This window comes from Ambystoma mexicanum, chromosome 6q, assembly GCF_040938575.1.
Source record: "Ambystoma mexicanum isolate Mex_15411 chromosome 6q, UKY_AmexF1_1, whole genome shotgun sequence".
Taxonomy (NCBI): Eukaryota; Metazoa; Chordata; class Amphibia; order Caudata; family Ambystomatidae; genus Ambystoma; species Ambystoma mexicanum.
This window is the reverse complement of record NC_090937.1, coordinates 949,304,330-949,322,975: the sequence shown is the minus strand read 5'-3', so window position 1 is coordinate 949,322,975 and position 18,646 is coordinate 949,304,330.

Genomic DNA, 18,646 nt, shown 5'->3' with positions numbered 1-18,646 from the left:
TACACAATAGATCAAAGAGGGAAGGGCTGAGATGCGATTGGAAGGAAGGGAAACGTAGGAGGGATGGGGGATGGAACAGGATGCGGGGACCTACGATGTAAGGGAGCTAATCACAGCTAGAGAAGCAAGGGAGCGCACATAGCCAAAAAGGCTACGTTTTCGAGCACAGCACAATACAACAGACCCAGGTTTGAATTTCCTAGAAGGAGAAAAGGGCAATGTTTTCGGGCACAGCACAATACAACACACCCAGATTTGACTTTCCAAGAAGGGGAAAAAGGCTAGGTTTTCGAACACAGCACAATACAACACACCCAGATTTGACTTTCCCAAAAGTGGGAAAAAGGCTACTTTTTTTTGCACATCACAATACAACAGGAACCGGATCAGACTTTCCTAGAAAGGGAAAAGGCTAGGTTGGGGCACGGCACAATACAACACACGCAGATTTGACTTTCCTAGAAGAGGAAATGGCTAGGTTTTCAAGCACTGCACAATACAAAACACCCAGATTCGACTTACCTGATCAGTTACAGCAGGTCAATGGCTGCAGGCTAGGTGCTACCACGGCGGACACCGGCAGACACCACTGGAGCCATCCCTAGCCTCTAGTCTTCGGCCCGCGGGCTGCCACGGCAGGCGATGCCTTGGGTGGCCAATTTAAAGGGCCGCCAATCAATGATTAATTCATCTATTTAAGTCCCACTGGTCCATAAACCTTTGAAATGTGTCTGGTGCCTCGTAAAGACCAAAGGGTAACACCTTGAATTGAAATAGTCCAATACGGTGGGAGATAGTGGTTTTCTCTGTATCTTCTGAATTAACAAGTACTTGTCATTAATGTTTGTCAGATCAATCACACAGAGTAAAACAGCAACTTCCAATCGATCAATCAGATCATCTATACTTGGCATAGAATAACTGTTGATTTGGGACACTACGTTCATTTTGCTGAAATCAATACAGAACCTCTGGCTTGGCAACAAGTACTATTGGAGAGGACCAAGGACACTGGGATGGTTCAATAACATCAGAGTTTACCATCTTCTCCACTTCCTGTATGACTATCCCCTGTCTTGCTTAAAGGATTTGGTATGGTTTTAAATGGACAACCTTTCCTGGGGGTGTGTGAATATAGTGTAAAGCCCCTTTTACTCTGCCTGGTTCATTTTTAAAGACATCTGGAAACTGTTCCAATGAGTCTTGCAGATGTTTCATTATCTGTGGCAGGTGGGAAGGAATCAAAGAGTTTTTATCTGACTCCTCTTTTAAGAGATTAGTTAGTACCTGTCTGCTGGTTTCTACAGGATACTATCTCCATTCCTTAAGGAGGTGGAATATATGATAGATATGGGTCCTGATTTGCAATCTGGTTGGGATATTTGATAGGTGTATGCCTCTGTTTGTTCAATCAACTCATAGGGTCCATGTCATTTAGACAACATCTTATTCTTGGATGTTGGCAATAGAACAAGAACTTTCTGTCCAATAGAAAAAGATCCAAGTAAAACCTCTTCATCATAAGTGGTCTTTTGTTTGTCGTGGGTTTTAACCATATGGGCTTGAACTTTCGCTCTCACCATAGCCATTTGTTTTTTTAAACTTTGGGCCCTTTTTGAGAGGTGTAAAGGGCCCGCCGCCCAGGACTCCCTTAGCATGTCAAGAACAGCCCATGCCGCCCGACGATACAGTAACTCAAAGGGTGAAAACTCTGTTGAGTATTGTGTTTTCTTTCATTACTGCAAAAGGGCCTACGGTATCAGAATATCCATTGTTTGCCGTCAATCTCAACCAATATTCAATATTACATTTTTAAAGGGTTTTGTTGAAATGTTCCACTATTCCATCGGCTTGTGGCTGGTAGAGAGGTCCTCAGCGTTTTACTGTGTAAGATCTCCTTCCGCTCTACCATTAACTCACTCATGAAGGTAGTCCCTTGATCCGTTAGAATCGTCTTTGGGAAACCAACTTGCGAAAAAAAATTGGATTAAACATTTCAAGATTTGTTGGGGCATATTGTTACATAATGGAAAAGCCTGTGGTTATTGTGAGCAACCTGAGGCGTTTCTCCCAGGCTATTCCCGGGGATCCTTTGTTCACCTGAATGAGGGCCATCACTCTTGGATGACAACCCTGGGGGCGGATGAGCAACGGAGTATCGCCTAGGTAGGGGTTCCTCTGGGACTATGGGAGACATGCCCTCGGGCGAGACATGGTATTCCTCCTATTCCGATACACCCCTACCCGACTTCCCCTCAGATGTCATGGGATTTGTCAGCTGAGTCCCATCATGCCTCAGTACCTTTCTGTAAGAAAAAGGAGAAAACGACCAGGGAAATTAAAACCCACAAGAAAATCCATTTACCCATCACAATACATTTATCCCCTTCATTCTGACAAAAACCTACATGTTTTTTCCATGATATCCAGGAAAATCTACAACTCCCACAATCCCTACTTCCATTCTAGAAGTCCAAGTACTAGGACGAAGAAGAGGCAGATGGGAGTCATGAGGATTACTCATGGGAATCAATGGGCAATGCATTCCTATGGGCAGTCTCCATATTGTCCTGATAATGAGGTCAGGCAGAGTCAGGCAGCGATGAACAACTACTCACACCTGACTCCAATCAACTGTTTCAAAGAGTATAAAAGGTCAGCCACCCGGGCACACTCTGAGCGAGCTAGGGATGCTGAAGGAACAGTGAAGACCACACGGACACGGACACGGACACGGACACGGACACGGACACGTCAGCAGCTGGGAGAACCTTGGGAAGCCAGAAGGGGTGGACGGACTGCCAAGAACTTTAGCCTGCAAGTACACAGGGGGCTACAGTATGGCAGGGGAGCCGTGCCCTAGGGAACCAAAACTCTAGCTTCACTTTTCTAGTAGTGTTTAAATCAGTGTTTGCTCCGCGGGTGAGTTCCAGAAACCCAGGTAGTTGAGAAGCCAGTTCTGGGATCCTGACCTCAAGTGAATCCCTATTGAGGACCCACTAACACCTCATCGCTGAAGGTAAAATATGGAGACCCTGTGACTTGATGGAAAACCTGTTGTGTTAATAGCTTTGTGAAAATCCCAAAAGTGCTTGTAACTGGCGAAGTGGGAACAAAACCTTGAATGTGCATTCTGGGACTTGTAGTCCAAAAGAGCAAAGCTGTGAGACAAAGTGGTCCGGCACCGCATGTGTGCACAATCAAACATCTCTGTAAGGTATCCAGCTGAGAAGTGGCAGAAGTGAAAGTTAAAGAGAATTGTGAATGCAAGTGGTCCTGCATTGGATCAACCAAAATATTGCGCACAGTCGAAAGTCTTTGATTCTGATGTCAAAAGGAGATTTGAGCCCAGAAGAGGGGGATCCATGGTCCAAGCCCGAATGAGGGAGACCAAATTGTGAACATTGCCTAAAAGGGGATCTGATTCCAGAAGAGGGGGCTCCATGGGCAGAGCCTGGATGAGGGAGACCATTTGTGAACATTGTAGAAAAGGGGTCTGAGCCCCGACGAGGGGGGCACGCTTGGGTGTAGGACATGGGGGGGACAGAGGGAATAAATCCCCCACACAATTTTAAGTGGGGGGATACAATGGCATTTATCACCCCCTGTTTCCTCCAGTTTGTGTGTCTCTCTGGAGTCTGCAGGCATGTGCACTGATGAGTGCAAACTTCAGACTCTGAAGTTTGCACGGACAGTTCAGCAGCAGCTGGTATTGGATTCTTGTTACAACAAGAAATCTCGCTTGTGCATTCTCCTCGCTGCACCTCCCCCGCTGCTGCACATTTGAGCGCCACGTGTCCAGGCTGGGGATGGCGAAGATACTGCACGTGTCGGCCACAGCCAGCCCCTGCGACTCGAGTGCGCAGTGCACTCCTGTGCAGCCTCCTCCTCACCTTCCAGAAGCCACTAGCCTAGCAGGCAGAGATGCGTGCTCAGCGGCTCCTGTGAGTATGACTAGACTGCTCCTGCGACGTAGTCACGATGACTCGACCTCCTAGATTCTCAGTCCTGGTAGAGACTTGACGAGACCTCACTAGTTACTAACTCAGTTACCAACTCAGTTAAGGTAAGTCAAAGTGGGCGGCCAGGCTGGGCCGCAGCACCGGGGGCGCATCAGGTTGGAATGGGGAGGTGGGAACCTCAGAGGAGTGCAGCAGTGTGCCTACATGGGATTCAGGTAAGAGCGAGTGCGTAATTAGGCAGGGGGTGTGCGTGTGTGACTGTGTGTGAATGGTGAGGTTGCACTGTGGACAACATTGGCGACGAGTAAAGTCTGTAGTATGGCCTGCCTGGAATGGGAGCGGCTCTCATTCTCATCACACATGACATCGCACTGGGATGGACTGGGCAGGATGCATTGGCGCATGCTATCTTCTACTCCCTGGGTGGCTGTTGATATGGCACAGTGCCTCATGCACAATTCGGCGGCAAGTGTGCCAATTGTTGACTGAGCACTGCACGCAAGCACTGCATATCCACAGGGAGAGTTAGCTGCTTTCTGGGAGACAGAAGATATCGACGTACAGAGCGGTGCTCAAGCAGCACTGCGTTGCTACTCTCTGCAAATTTCCACTGGCGCCCAGCTGCGGAACACATCACAGCAGGGCCTTCTCTGTGAATGAACGGATGGAGGGGTTTTGTAGATATCATTCAGGGAAAAAAAGAGATGTTTAGTTTTGCACTTGAGATTGGATCTTGAGTCCTGGAGTGGCACTTGAAGGTGGTCTGGTGTGTTGATATAGTGCAACCTTCTTCCTGATTCCTCTTGGTGCCACCATGGACAAAAAGCAGAGCTGAGAACGATCTGTGTGTTGTAAAAGTAAGTGCCATGCAGATGGAGTAGTAGAAAGTTCCAAACAGCAATGTTCAGGATTTGGGGGGGGGGGGCAGATCAACGCCCACCATCCACATTGTAGCGGTGGTATGTTGGAGGGCCATTATAAACAATGGTCAGCAGAGGGCATTAACCACTTACTTTTTCACAGATTGGGTGCACAGCTACCCTCCAGGTGCTAATTGTTTTAGGGTAGCCGTCCTGGGCATTATATGTGCCATAGCGCCCTCCTTAACAGACCTCATTCATGTCTGTTGAGATGGGCTTTCCAGAACCTACTGCCTACATGTGTCACCAACTGCGGGCAGTAAGGCTTAATTACAGGCCCTGCTGTGTTTGTCTTTCTCTCCCTCTCGCCCTCTATTTCTCTCTCTCTATCTCCCCGAATCCCTGCCGAGTGTCTCCCATAGTCAACCTTCCACCACATTTCAAGAAACTTCTACAAACGCTTTTTGTTTTTTTACCTGTGTAAACAGGCCCCCAGCTACACAGCACGCCTCTCTCCTCCAGCTACTACTGAACCACCATCCAATTCTCACTAAGGTCAACTTCTATACTTGAATCTGGAGCGCACATGAACTATATGCATGTTTACAAGGTCTCCAGGTTGGAGTTGCTTTAAAACCAAATACAAACACAAGGTATAACAAGTATGCATGTAACACTCTGCTGGAACTCTGAAGGGGAAAAAAGGTGCAACACAAATCAACATCACTAAGGGAGGAGACAACCTAAGACCCGCCCAGAATTCCTACATTGATGTCTGCCCTCTGCTTGGGTCAGTTACAAGTACACAGTGTTTAAATCTGTAAAGACGTATTAACTGGTCTAGTTCTGATGCGCAACCATTTTCTCGGTTGAAGGAAACCCTATGGTAACACTCACTGCCTGATCTTAAGTGGAAGTATTATGTGTAGCAATCACAAAAACACAATCTACATGGCATAGGTGCGTCTGGTGATACACATCTCTGAATTTTCTAGTGGGGCAGCCAGGTTCTGATCCTTCCTTAAGAGTCATATTGTCCTCTTGCATTCATCATAGATTCATATAGTGCAGAACATATTGCCAATTAGGCAAAATGAAAGAGACAAGATCTGACTTAGCCAGCATACTCTGCTGCGTAGATGTGAACATCAAACGTCACCTCAGGAAGGTAAGCTGCCCTCAAAGGGCTTGGGCAACTCAAAACTAGGCAATTCTTTACAGAAGGTCCAAGATCACATGTATCTCATTCTCCCCTCACTGATTTTGTGGGTCTACTAGTGGTGATATTATGGCCGGGGGACAACGGCCCTCTTGTGCAGTGCAAAGCGATGCTCTTCCCGCAATGAACCGCATGCACTAATGCGTTCCTTCCTAAACGCCCAAGTAGGCTGGAGTTCTCAGTTTGCCCTAAACTAGTTAACAATTAGCCCCGTTTGTCATTGGCCAGCCACCTTACCCAAGCCCTGGCTTTTTAGCCCACATCACTTTGCATGCTGGGACTTGTAGTTCTGTACTTATAATGGGAAATCTAACACTCATGTAGCTGAATGCAAAGCGCTGTGGGTTAAAAGCCTAGGACTGATACATGTGTCTTAAACTGCATGGGGTTGCCCGGTCGGGGGCAGTGTGGGGAACTATGGAAGCCTGGCCGGCCCGCTCTGCAAAATTGCACCAGGAGCTGCCTGTCACTGTTAGTCACTCCATTCAGCAACCCTTTGCAGACTATCACTTTAAAAATAAATAATTGTCGGTATAACAGAAAAAGTGTCACTGTTGGCCACAGGATCTGATGCAGGGCTGGAATGGCCTATAGGAAACTCTAGAGATTTCCCGTTAGGCCTCTGCACCCTGGGCCTCTTTTGTGTGAGAACCTAATGAATTTTCTAATTTTCTCATAGGAAAAGGGTTTAGCCTGCTGAAAATGTGTAATATAGGGCCACTTTGAAAATTATTTCCAGGGCCTTTTTTGGTTCCCATCCCCCCCACCCCTGATCTGGTGTGCTGTTGGGCAGTTCTGGCTGAAGGCTGTGGGTGCTGCTAAAATACTAATTTTAGCATTTAATATATTAATCATTGCTGGTGATTATTAATTGTTATTGCACAAGTCATGTATATGTTTAATCTCACTTGTCAAACGAAACTCCAGCTCATGGTCTAGACTCTAATTATACCGATTATGTAAACTGTATAAACCTAAATGATATAAAACACACTATTCACTCGATCCAGCATCCAACACATTTTAACTCTATGCAAGTTTTCCTCCTCTGCTTGTGTTCAATACTCTGTCCCATTATTTTCTGTTGGTCGGAGGGGGCATACGGCTTTTTATTTTCAACATGTTTCAACCTTCAAGCACCCTATGTTTTATGACGGTTTATAAATTAATCTATTGCCTACAGGGGAGAGCCTAAACCAAACATGACTGTTTGTGTGTTGTGTGTAGGATTTCATTTAGTACAAACATACCAACAGTGCCCTACCTGATGCCCCTGGTTGAGGTGTCCTCAGTCCACCCCCGAGTCCCCTCCCAATCTGGTGGACATACAAACAATAGCAAAACAATTTACTATGCGTACCGAACACCGGAAAAACATTAGTTTTTTTGGACAAATGCTCATGATCATCACTCACTACAAAATAATTGACAGATCATTTTACTATGTGGTTTGTGTCTGTAGCAAATTCCCCGTTAAGAGGGTTGTACAGTTAGTGAGATTTGTGGACAAGCCAGGAATGGTGGGTGGACTCCCAATCTTTTTGGGACGAGCTATGCGCAGGCCATGAAAGCCTTTTGACATAGGAAGTGGTAACATTTTTATGTGAACTGAGCCTTCTGATGTGAGACTCCAAATAAAAGGATTTTGTACTCTGAACTGCTTTTCTTTTTCTTAATTTTCTTCTGTTTTCTTTTCTTCTTTTCTCTTGTTTTATACAGTGATGATATATGTGATTTAATATGTACTGCTATTTTAATTTTGTGAAAAGTCGAGTTCTTTGACTAAAACACAATACATACATACATAAATAAATAAATAAATAAAGCAAAGTCCCAAGGTGTCCCCTGTGCTCCCCTGATTTTATGGGTCTCCTACGCCTTTGGGGACACATGGTCCGAGCCCAAAGGAGGGAGATCAATTGTGAAGTTATGAATGTGAGAATCTTGACAAAGGAAAGGAACTTTTTTGTTTTGTTTGCTTCATCAGACCCTCTGCAGTAAGAGACTTTGCATGGCAAAGAGACTTTGGCACAGGAACTCATGAGTGCGTGGAGCGGACCGGAGTGTGTGGAGAAGACTGGGGTGCACGGAGAGGATAGGAGTGCCCGGAACAAACTGGAGCGCATATAATTGTGCGACGTATATAGTATGGCTTGGAATGCAGAGAACGTTTGAAAGAGCATTTAACCCATCATATCATACCACCATGCTTATTCTCTCCTTTACATCACCACTCAGCTAGAACACAGAGATACTATGACACCATTCGGTATAACTGTTCTCATACCAACATCCGCCGCTCACTCCACATCATTCTAACTAAACACTGCTGGTTACACACCCTCCAACTAGGCGTTCTCCTCAGGCCTAACACAGCCACATCCGGTCTGGATAAATCCTGCCAGAACAAATGCATACTTCTGATCCCTCAACCACCACACTTACCGTTAAGAAGCAGCTATTACACGAATAACCACCAGCTGCACACATACCCGGTGCTCACACGCACCTTTTGACTCTCTCTACTCTCTCTACTGATCTGAACTTCGGTTCCCAAGGGCGTTCAACCTACCAGCGCCTTCAGACCATATCAATGGTATATATGGCGCTATATAAATGCAAAATAACAATAACATTAGGTCCTGATACTGAATTATTGAACTGTATGAGTAACACAAGGAACTACAAGTACCAGCAGTCACTGTGAAAGAAGGTAATACTATGTATTTTGACAAGTAAAGTGAACTTTTGTTTCAAGGCAGAGGAAGCCTGTTTTTTCACAAGAGACATTTCTTTTGAGAATCCCTTTTGTTTCTTAAAGACTTTGCCAGAGTGGTGTGAGGCCAGCTGAACCCCAGAACTGTGTCCAGGTCCCGAGGATGCCAGAGTGTGGACAAGACTTGTGCTTGCTGCCTCGTCCCATGCTGAAAGTGTGGGAAAGGGAGGCCAACTGCTCTGACATATTGTTTCTTGAACACTTTTTTTTTTTTGCACACACTACTGTCCCACACCATTTTGTATTTACATGTAAGTATTGGAAATAGGTGTATTTGTATAGGCCCTTTTTATTTTCACAGACTCGACTAGGACTGCATTATTATTTGATGGTTGTAGATTGCTCCCATCCTTACATTTAGGTCTCGATAAGCATTTAACCAACCCTTTAAAATTCAATAAACATCCTTGAACTCTCTCATTTGTGTTGGTCTTCAGTGATGATACAAGGCCTTTCCTTACAGTATCGAGTAGAGACATCTTCAATTACCAAGATGTAATGATTCCCCAACCTAGATGGCTCAAGGAGACAAACTATGTCCGTACAAATGCAGGAAAAGGGCACATCAATGATAGGCAAAGTTTGGAGCAGGGCTGGAGGAGGTATTTTGGAACTAGTCTTTTTTCACAGGGCATAGGTAAGTATAATGTTTTTCACATCAGCATAGATTCTAGGCCAATAAAATTGGCTTATTACGTGTGCCTGTGTCTTGGCTGTCCGAGGGGGGCCACCTGCTAAGTGGGAGTGGTCCATTTCAAACACCATCCTCTTGTGACCTTTAGGCACCATAACCTGAGATCTAAGAGTACCATTGGGACTAAGATCACTGCTATATATTAACCCATGCCTAAGAAAGAAGAATGGTCCCTCTTTCAGTCTTCCCGCTTCTTCAGACACCACATGTAGGAAAGCCTCTGCTAGCAATGGGTCATTCCACTGAAATTGCTAGATCAGGAATGATCTCTGCTTCCTTGTCAAGGGTTTTCAGTTCTACCACCTCAGATGTTGTTGGGGGATCTTTATCTGACTCCTCAAAGCGTTTTCCTCCTCTTTCAGTTTTATTGGCCTTTCTGATTGGGAAAAAAAAGCTCTCTCTAAGAATACCTGAGCTATTTTCTCTACTAGAAACAGGTCAGTGGGTATTAATATTATGGGGGTCATTACGAGGTTGGAGGTAACTATGGTGCTATTAGCGCCATGGCTGCCTCCAAAACCTCACCGACTCCGCCCTGGTGAATGGAGCTATTACCGCCTCATTCCAAGGTTGGCGGGGGCGGTAATTTCCCATTCACCAGGGCCCTTCCCCATTCCCAATTGAGCCCCCATAGGGCTCAATGGGAATGGGGAAGGCACTAATAACGGTACCGCAAATTGTGGTACTGTTATTAGCACCAAAGTCGCTTTGTGGGGCTCGTCCTTAACGCCTGTTAAAACCAGGCGTTTAGGGAGGAACCGCAAAGGGAACTCGTAATAGGGCGGTAAGGGATTACCAGCACCAGTGCCCTTACCGGTAATCCCTTACTGCCTGGGTCCTAATGAGGCCCTATGTCTCAGTTTAGACCAATTGTCCCCTACTACTACATACGTCCAATCCAATAGAGTTTTCTGTAGCTGATGGATCTGAAGCCTTGTGAATAAGTTTTCTTTTTTTTTTTCTTTTTTATCCAAGGGTTCCCCAGTTTGTGTCAGCTAAGCCTGATGCCATTCCTGGCACCCTATGTGGAGAACCAGGACTGCGACAAGGACACAGAGTACCCTTAGTGCGTGTCATAAACTTTTATTAAATAATAAAGGGTTTGGAAAATGCCTCACTATCCCTAATCTAGGAGGTATTTCCCTACCACAACCAAAAGAATGAATGGCCAATTTTGTGTCAAGATGTCAAAAGCAAAAATGTTATGTGTACGAAATCCTATCCTAGCTCTCTTATTCCCAAGAAAACTCTAAGGTGTAAAGGGTAGTCTTTGGTTTGAAAAATGCACAAATGTTCAGGTTCAACAGAAAGGTATAATTCCAACAAAAAGTTCCAAATGGATAATGTTCACAGTTCCAGGGAATGACTCCATTCCCCAGGTTTTCACTTCACCAAACCAAAAGTTCAAAAAAATACCCAAGTTCTGTGTTGCCCAAGAGGATAAGCCCCTCCTCTTTATTAATTTGTATTTATTTATTTGAATGTATAAAGCACTCAGCGGCCCTTATGCATCGTGGCACTGTTACAGAAGATTTGCTTGAATAGACATTTCACGTAACATAAAGGTTCAATGCAGCAATACAGGTGAGTGTGTTCCATGGTTAAAGAGAAACTACAATTTGTATAGTCTAGTTGAACAGCTCAGTTTTCAATGATTTTCTAAACATGGAGAAAGGTTGAGTGGCAGAGCATTCCAGTTTCTTAGTGCTAGCACTTAGAAGCAACCAGCTTTGGCTCTTTTGAAAGTCGGTAAAAAGTATGTGCAGTAGTCCACGGGAGACTGGCAGATCTTTATTTCAGACAGCCACGCAGAGATGTTTAATGCACCAATGGTTCAGGCGATAACTTGTTCAGGCTAGCAGCCACACACAGTAAGTACGCTATGATACACTTCACTGTCTAGCCATAGGTAGACATGGCCAAATGTAAGTCACTTTCTGCAAGAGCGCAAAAATGAATATTATCTCTTACATTCTAGACACCAAGTGCTCTATGAAAAGAATCTCGAAATACTGCGCACAGTACAACAGCAAGGAAACTGGAACTGCAGGTATTTTCCAGAACAGAAAATACTGTTCAAGTGTGCAGTACACCTGAGGACATGGGTGTCCATGTCCTCCACATTCCCCATGGATTGAAGAGGATGTGGCCCAGTGGCAGCTCAGGAGTTGGCGGAGCGCAGGGACTAAGAAAGGCCGGCCCCTTTGTACCACCCGCTGGGCTGGCATCACTGCGGCAAAGCATTTGTATTCATTTTTCATTTTCTATTGTCAGAAGCACACCTTCTCAGTGTACAGTTGGCACTTGAGCTACGACATGTGCAGTGTTGCATGCTTTGATTTCTCAAACATGACTTAGGGCCTCATTACGACCCAGGCGGTAAGTGATTGAAATTACCGCCATGGCGTAATGAGCGTTAACGCCATGGTCCGATGGCGATAAGAGCGCCACATTACGACCCATCGCGCACGAGCATTACGCCATGGCGGTAACGTAAACTACGCCATGCCGTAAACAGCCCTTACCGCCCCCGTTAACAGCGCAGGGTGACCTACCGCCACCCATCATTGCGCCGACCGTAGTCAGCGGTCACCGTAATTAGCGGTGACCGCAATTAAGCGGAACCGGAAATAGCGTAATCGCGGCGGAACGGGAAACAGCACAGCGGCCATCTTAAAAAACACAATCCATTGCCATCCTACCCAACCACACCACAACCAACCCTCAAACCCTGACATTCCCATAACCCACCCATTTCCACAGCCAACCATGCCTAAAGTTGTCAAGAAGGCATGTGACAGGCAGCGGCAGGAGCGCTTCAGTCGAGAGGAACTGCATATGCTTGCAGACACGCTCCAGGAGAAGGCTGATGTTGTCTTCTCCAATGAGATGACCCGAACAGCCATAGGCCGCAAAAAGGAGGTGTGGGAACTTGTGGCACAACGTGTCAGTGCTGTTGGAACCACCCCACGCACCTCCAAACAGTGCCGCAAGAGATGGGACGACCTGCGGATCAGGGTCCGGGGCATTATGTCTGCCAACCGTAACCTGGCCCTGGGAACTGGCGGGGGAGCAGACTCCCCACTGAAGATGCAGCCATGGGAGGAGACATGTGCCTCTCTGATTGGCATTGAGTGCATCGAAGGTGTCGGCGAGATGGAGAGAGGGGCCCCGAGATCTGGAGACACAGGTAGGTGCCTCATATCCAGCCTTGCAAGACACCCTGATACACTTGCACGTGACAATCACAATGTGGCAGACGCAACACATCAGCAGATGAGCCACACCCTGCGCACATGCAGCATGTACACTGTACAGTAGGCAGACACACACCTGCATGCAAAACCGAACCTAAAGGGAGGCAACCTGTATCTCACGGGCTACTAACTCCACCATCTATCCATTTCACTCTTCACAATGCCTGCTCAATGTCCGCTGAACCATCAATAACAGTCACCCTCCTCTGCTCCACCACAGGCTCGCAATCGGACACTGGCAGGGACGACAGCACCAGCACCCCAGCCAAGAAGGCCAGGAAAGTGGGAGAGGGGAACCATGCATCCACCTCTGCTGGACCCAGGCAGAATCCACACCAGGCTGAAGAGCCCAGGGCAGCAAAGTCCCCAGAGGAAGGGGTTGTGACAGCACCTGCAGCCCAACCACACCCACTGTTGCCCACTGAGGGCAATGCGTCAGCAGGGAGCAGTACTGTTGGGGAGACTGCAGCCATCGCTGCCTGCTCCGACAGTGATGTGGAGGATGACACCGGACTTGACCACAACACACAACTGCACTCACCACACCTATCCCCAATCAGCCATCATGGAGATGACACCCAGGGCCCATCGCCAGCTAATTCATGGCCAGCAACTCCAAGCCCAGTGGGAGTTGTGGAAGATGGGAGTAGTCCCATTGGTCCCCCATTGGCACCCCCCATTGGGCCAGAATTCCAGCTGTCGCTGGAGCAGATTGCCAACAGGCAGGAAGCACTGGGCACACTCCTCACGCAGCATGTAGCAGAATGTGTGAGTACCAGTGCAGCCATGGAGAGGAGTGCTGATGGCATCAGGGCTGCCATCCAAACTGCCAGCAGGGACATTTGCACCGAACTTGCTGCAGGGCGGCAGATGATGAGCCAGCTCATCCAGACAATTCTGGACACATGCCGTACTGAGCAGCCCGGTACATCCTCGGCTGCAAGTTCAGCACAAGCCTCTCCCGTCCGCAGGTCATCCAGGACCCAGAGGAGCACAGGCAGGGGGGCCCCAGGTTCCGGGAGAGGGGGCAGTCAATAGTGTGCTGAACTATACTCATTTCACCACGGGCACTGTCACATGTTTGCAGGGTGTTCATGGGGGAGGGGGAGGGGGGTATTGGGTGTGTTGGAGTGTTCAGGGGGGAGGGGGAGGGGGGTATTGGGTGTGTTGGAGTGTTCAGGGGGGAGGGGGTGGGGGGTATTGGGTGTGTTGGAGTGTTCAGGGGGGAGGGGGAGGGGGGTATTGGGTGTGTTGGAGTGTTCAGGGGGGAGGGGGAGGGGGGTATTGGGTGTGTTGGAGTGTTCAGGGGGGAGGGGGGTATTGGGTGTGTTGGAGTGTTCAGGGGGGAGGGGGAGGGGGGTATTGGGTGTGTTGGAGTGTGCAGGGGGGAGGGGGAGGGGGGTATTGGGTGTGTTGGAGTGTTCAGGGGGGAGGGGGAGGGGGGTATTGGGTGTGTTGGAGTGTGCAGGGGGGAGGGGGAGGGGGGTATTGGGTGTGTTGGAGTGTTCAGGGGGGAGGGGGAGGGGGGTATTGGGTGTGTTGGAGTGTGCAGGGGGGAGGGGGAGGGGGGTATTGGGTGTGTTGGAGTGTTCAGGGGGAGGGGGAGGGGGATATTGGGTGTGTTGGAGTGTTCAGGGGGGAGGGGGGTATTGGGTGTGTTGGAGTGTGCAGGGGGGAGGGGGGTATTGGGTGTGTTGGAGTGTGCAGGGGGAGGGGGAGGGGGGTATTGGGTGTGTTGGAGTGTGCAGGGGGGAGGGGGAGGGGTACTGTTATACCTATTCAGTAGTACAATACACTTTTTATTTTCTCACAAACTAAAAGTGTGGACATTGTTCATTGCGTATCTGTGCTTTATTGTTACAGTACACAGTGTTGACATACCAGACACACACAGTGCCCCAAGTGCCATCCATATGTCACACACTCGCTGTGTGTGCTAGAAGTATCGGTCAATGACATTCTGACGCATTATATGGCCCTCCTGTGCATCGCTGCCTCCCTGAGGTGCTGCCCCTTCCCCATCATCATCATCCCCATCATCAGGTGGTTGTGGTTCTGCGTCAGGGGGCAGAGGCACGTTTCGTCTGATGCACATATTGTGTAGCATGACACATGCCATGACGATCTTTGCAACCTTCTCATGGCGGTACAGGAGTGCCCCGCCAGACCTGCTGAGGCAGCGGAAACGTGCCTTCAGTAGGCCAAAAGCATGCTCTATCACCACACGGGTACGTGCATGGTTATGGTTGTAGTCCTCCTCATGCTGGTTTGATGGGTTCCGGACTGGTGTGAGGAGCCACCTCTTCAGGGGATAGCCCGCATCACCTGTAAAATGTGAGAAAAGAATGTGTCATGAACGAGATTGATATGTGAACAAGACGCACAACCATGCCTTGATTCTGACTGTTACTGTGCACCAATTGGAGTTGTGGATATGGATTTACACTGTGCAACCAGTATGTGTTCATGGCTCTCATGTACTGTTTTGCATGCTAAAACACAATGCAGGGGGGACGAATGCCTTGTGAGTGGCCATCCACTGTGTCCGTTCAGGACGTCATTCATGTGACCTTGCACGTGTCCTGTGAGCTTGAAGCTCACATGATAGCAACATCGATGTCTGGCTCATTATGACCCCAGTGAGCATTACTGGTGTCAATGGGGACAGTTTGTGGGTCTTGTAGTGGTGCATTGATGTCCCTGTCTGTCATGTGCCTCCTTTGTGCGCAGTTGTGGGGGACAGGCCTTTCAGTAGTTGGTGCATGGTGACGTGCATGTTGGTGTTATTCTTTAGGGTCAATGCGGCCACAATTTGCACAATGCACTTGCAAATGGTTGTGTCGTTTTTGGGATGCACTTTCATTCACATGTTGGGATGATTAGGTCAGGCATGATGTGTACACTTCTCTGTTGACATCAGTGCTGCCACAGGGAATGATCTGGCTACTGCTAGTTGCACCCACCCCCCTGTATCTGCCAGATGTAATATGCATTGGTACATCATTCAACACCCACTTTGCATTTCCATGCTCATGTCATTAGACTCACCGAGTAGGTAGGATCTTGGGCCTGCATGTCGCTCCATGTAGCGTGGTATTGTTGAGTTCCGTAGGATCATAGAATCATGGGTTGATCCGGGGAATCTGGCACAACAATGTGTGATGATCCTGTTGGAGTCACAGACCATTTGCACGTTGATTGAGTGGAAATGTTTACGGTTGCGGTACGGTACCTCCATGGCATGTGGGACCACCAATTCAACATGGGTGCAGTCAATGGCACCAATGCAACCAGGTATGCCGGCCAGTGCATGGAAACCCACTTTGGTGTTGGCAATCTCCTGGGCAGACCGTGGTAATGAGATGTGGTCATCTGTGTGCTTGAGGAGGGCATCGAGCACTTGCATCAGTGTACGCGAGAATAATGGTTGTGATATGCCATGCAAGTGCCCCACTGTGTGCTGGTAGGTGCCTGTGGACAGGAAGTGGAGCACGGACACTACCTTCAGTAGGGGGGGGGGGTGGCAGTGGGTGTATCAATCATGCTGACGATGTCGTTGTGTATCATGTCCACAATGGTGGTGATGGTGTCCCGGTCCAGTCGGTACAGGGTGTGGATCTGCTCAGCGGTGAGGTTGAATGGGCTGGGTCTGATGCGTGGGATTGGGGGCTGCCTGCGTGGTGGCACTGGCTGTGCTGGTGGGGCTTGCTGGGCCTGCCTTGCCCTCCTTCTCCTCCTGCGTCTCCTCTGTGCAGCCTGTTGTTGTTGTTGTTGTTGTTGTAGTTGTAGTTGTTGTAGTTGCTGTTGTAGCACTCGCATTGCTATCAGGTCCTCCAGCCCCAACATTGCTAGTCCTATTGGTATCATTGTGGAGTGTGACTGGGTGTGGGAAGGGGTGGGGTGTGCTCTTTTTGTACTTCCTGTGTCTGTATTGCCTTCACCTGTGCTGCTTCTGTGCACCTGTGGCAGCTGCATTCACTTTACATGGCCCTTTACGGTTGGTTCGCGATGGCGTAATTTGCACCATGGCGGTAAGGTACTTAACGGGCTGGGTGATGGCGTTAGGGGCATGTCCGCTTGGGTCGGCATTCCCGCACCTTTCCGCCATGGCGCTAAGTGCGGTGTGGATGTTCGCGTGCGCGCGCCCTTGGCGCAGTCAGCGGCAGCGTTAGCTACGATGCCGCTAGTGACATCGTAGTTTACGGTCACGGGTCGTAATCGGCATGAGCGGAAGACGATGGCGGTAATCGTTTACCGCCATCGTTTTTCGCTTTGCGCCTGGGTCGTAATGAGGGCCTTAGTGTTCCAGTTAACTTTGAGGGAAATCACTCCCTTCCCCAGGTTTTCCACCTTCAACGCCATTCACAATCCTAAGGGCATGAATCTTCCTTGGGATTTTCTGGCACATAAAACACCTGGTAGGTACTCTGATATAGTTCCTTGATAATATTTGAGTGCGAGTGCCAGAATCACAAAACACCTGGTGTACTCTCCTGACAGGTTTTCTCATATGTTCATTCACTTTCAAGATCTGAGGTGATATGCTTTTCCCAAAGTTCATTTTATTATGTATTTGTATTTCCTCCAAACACAGCTTTTGGAACTCACTTTACAATATGAACCATCAAAATGTTTTCCTCGAGTTCAGTTAAGGACCAGGAATGGTTTATATAACTCCCTCCCAGGGCCTTGACCTTCCACTGTGGGCACACTGGCTTTAGGACAGCTCTTTTGGCTTCTGCGACCCCGCTCAGATCCTGGTCAGCTTCTGCTATCTCTCTCCAGTTTGGGCGGTGTGTCTCTGCAGCTGCTGGCAGTCCGTGCGTTGCTCCAGCTGCCCTTGCTGGTGTAAAGCTCCTTTCCCTCGTGTTACGCTTTGGCACCTCTCCTGCCTGCGAGAATGCGTCACTGGACCAGACGCCTCCTCCCGCTCTCTTTGTGCATTTCTTCGCTCACATGCCCACCCAACAGCTTGGTTCTCCTGGCATTCACTAGCCAGTTGGATCTCACTGCAATTATCCATGGCCCCTTCTGTGAACTCCTGCGTTACTTTAGGGAGCTGTGTGGAGCGAATCAGATTTCTCCAAAAACTAGACAGCTCATTTTGGTCCAGCTGAACTATCTTCAGACTTTTTTACTGATGTAACTACGTGATGTTTAAAAGTTTCATGACTAAGTATTGGAGAATATTGAGGGTTACTGCCACGATATGTAATGGGGGCCAATGGTATTGAAGGGGTGTCCCTAAAAGAGAATTTGGGATACCATGTCTCACCCAATGATGTCACTCAACCCCTGACAGGGGTTGCCTCCCCCCATGTGGTCCTCCCTCAAACAGCCACCCACAGGGTCAGGATCAGGTAGCAGCTGCACATATGTGGTGGTAAAGACTATTCGGGTAAGACAATATCAGACCATTCACCCTTGATAATGTGGATGCAAATCCATGGAGGGGGTATGAGTATTCCAATATGGAGATTTCGAGCAGAAGTGTTCAGGGATACTTTAAACAAAGATATGTTGGAGTACAGAAATAGACTGGTACTTTGAGATTAATGAGGGGTTACTTGGGGATGCTGGTATGCTGTGAGATGCATTCAAAGTAGCAATCCTTGTCTGCTACTTGCGTAGTCAGGGCTTCCTTGAAGTGGATGCTTAAGAAATATGAGTCGGACATATATTGGGGATGAGGAGGGTGGTCAAGTGGGGAAAGCACTCGAACTAAGTGAATTGAGGAGGAAAAACTTGGAAAACTGGGAAGCTTTGGGAAACCAGGATTTCAATCCTTACATGATTAACATACATGTTGAGGGAGATAAGACATGTAGGCTTTTAGCATTGCTTATTAAGAATGAACGCCCCGATACAGTGAGTATGT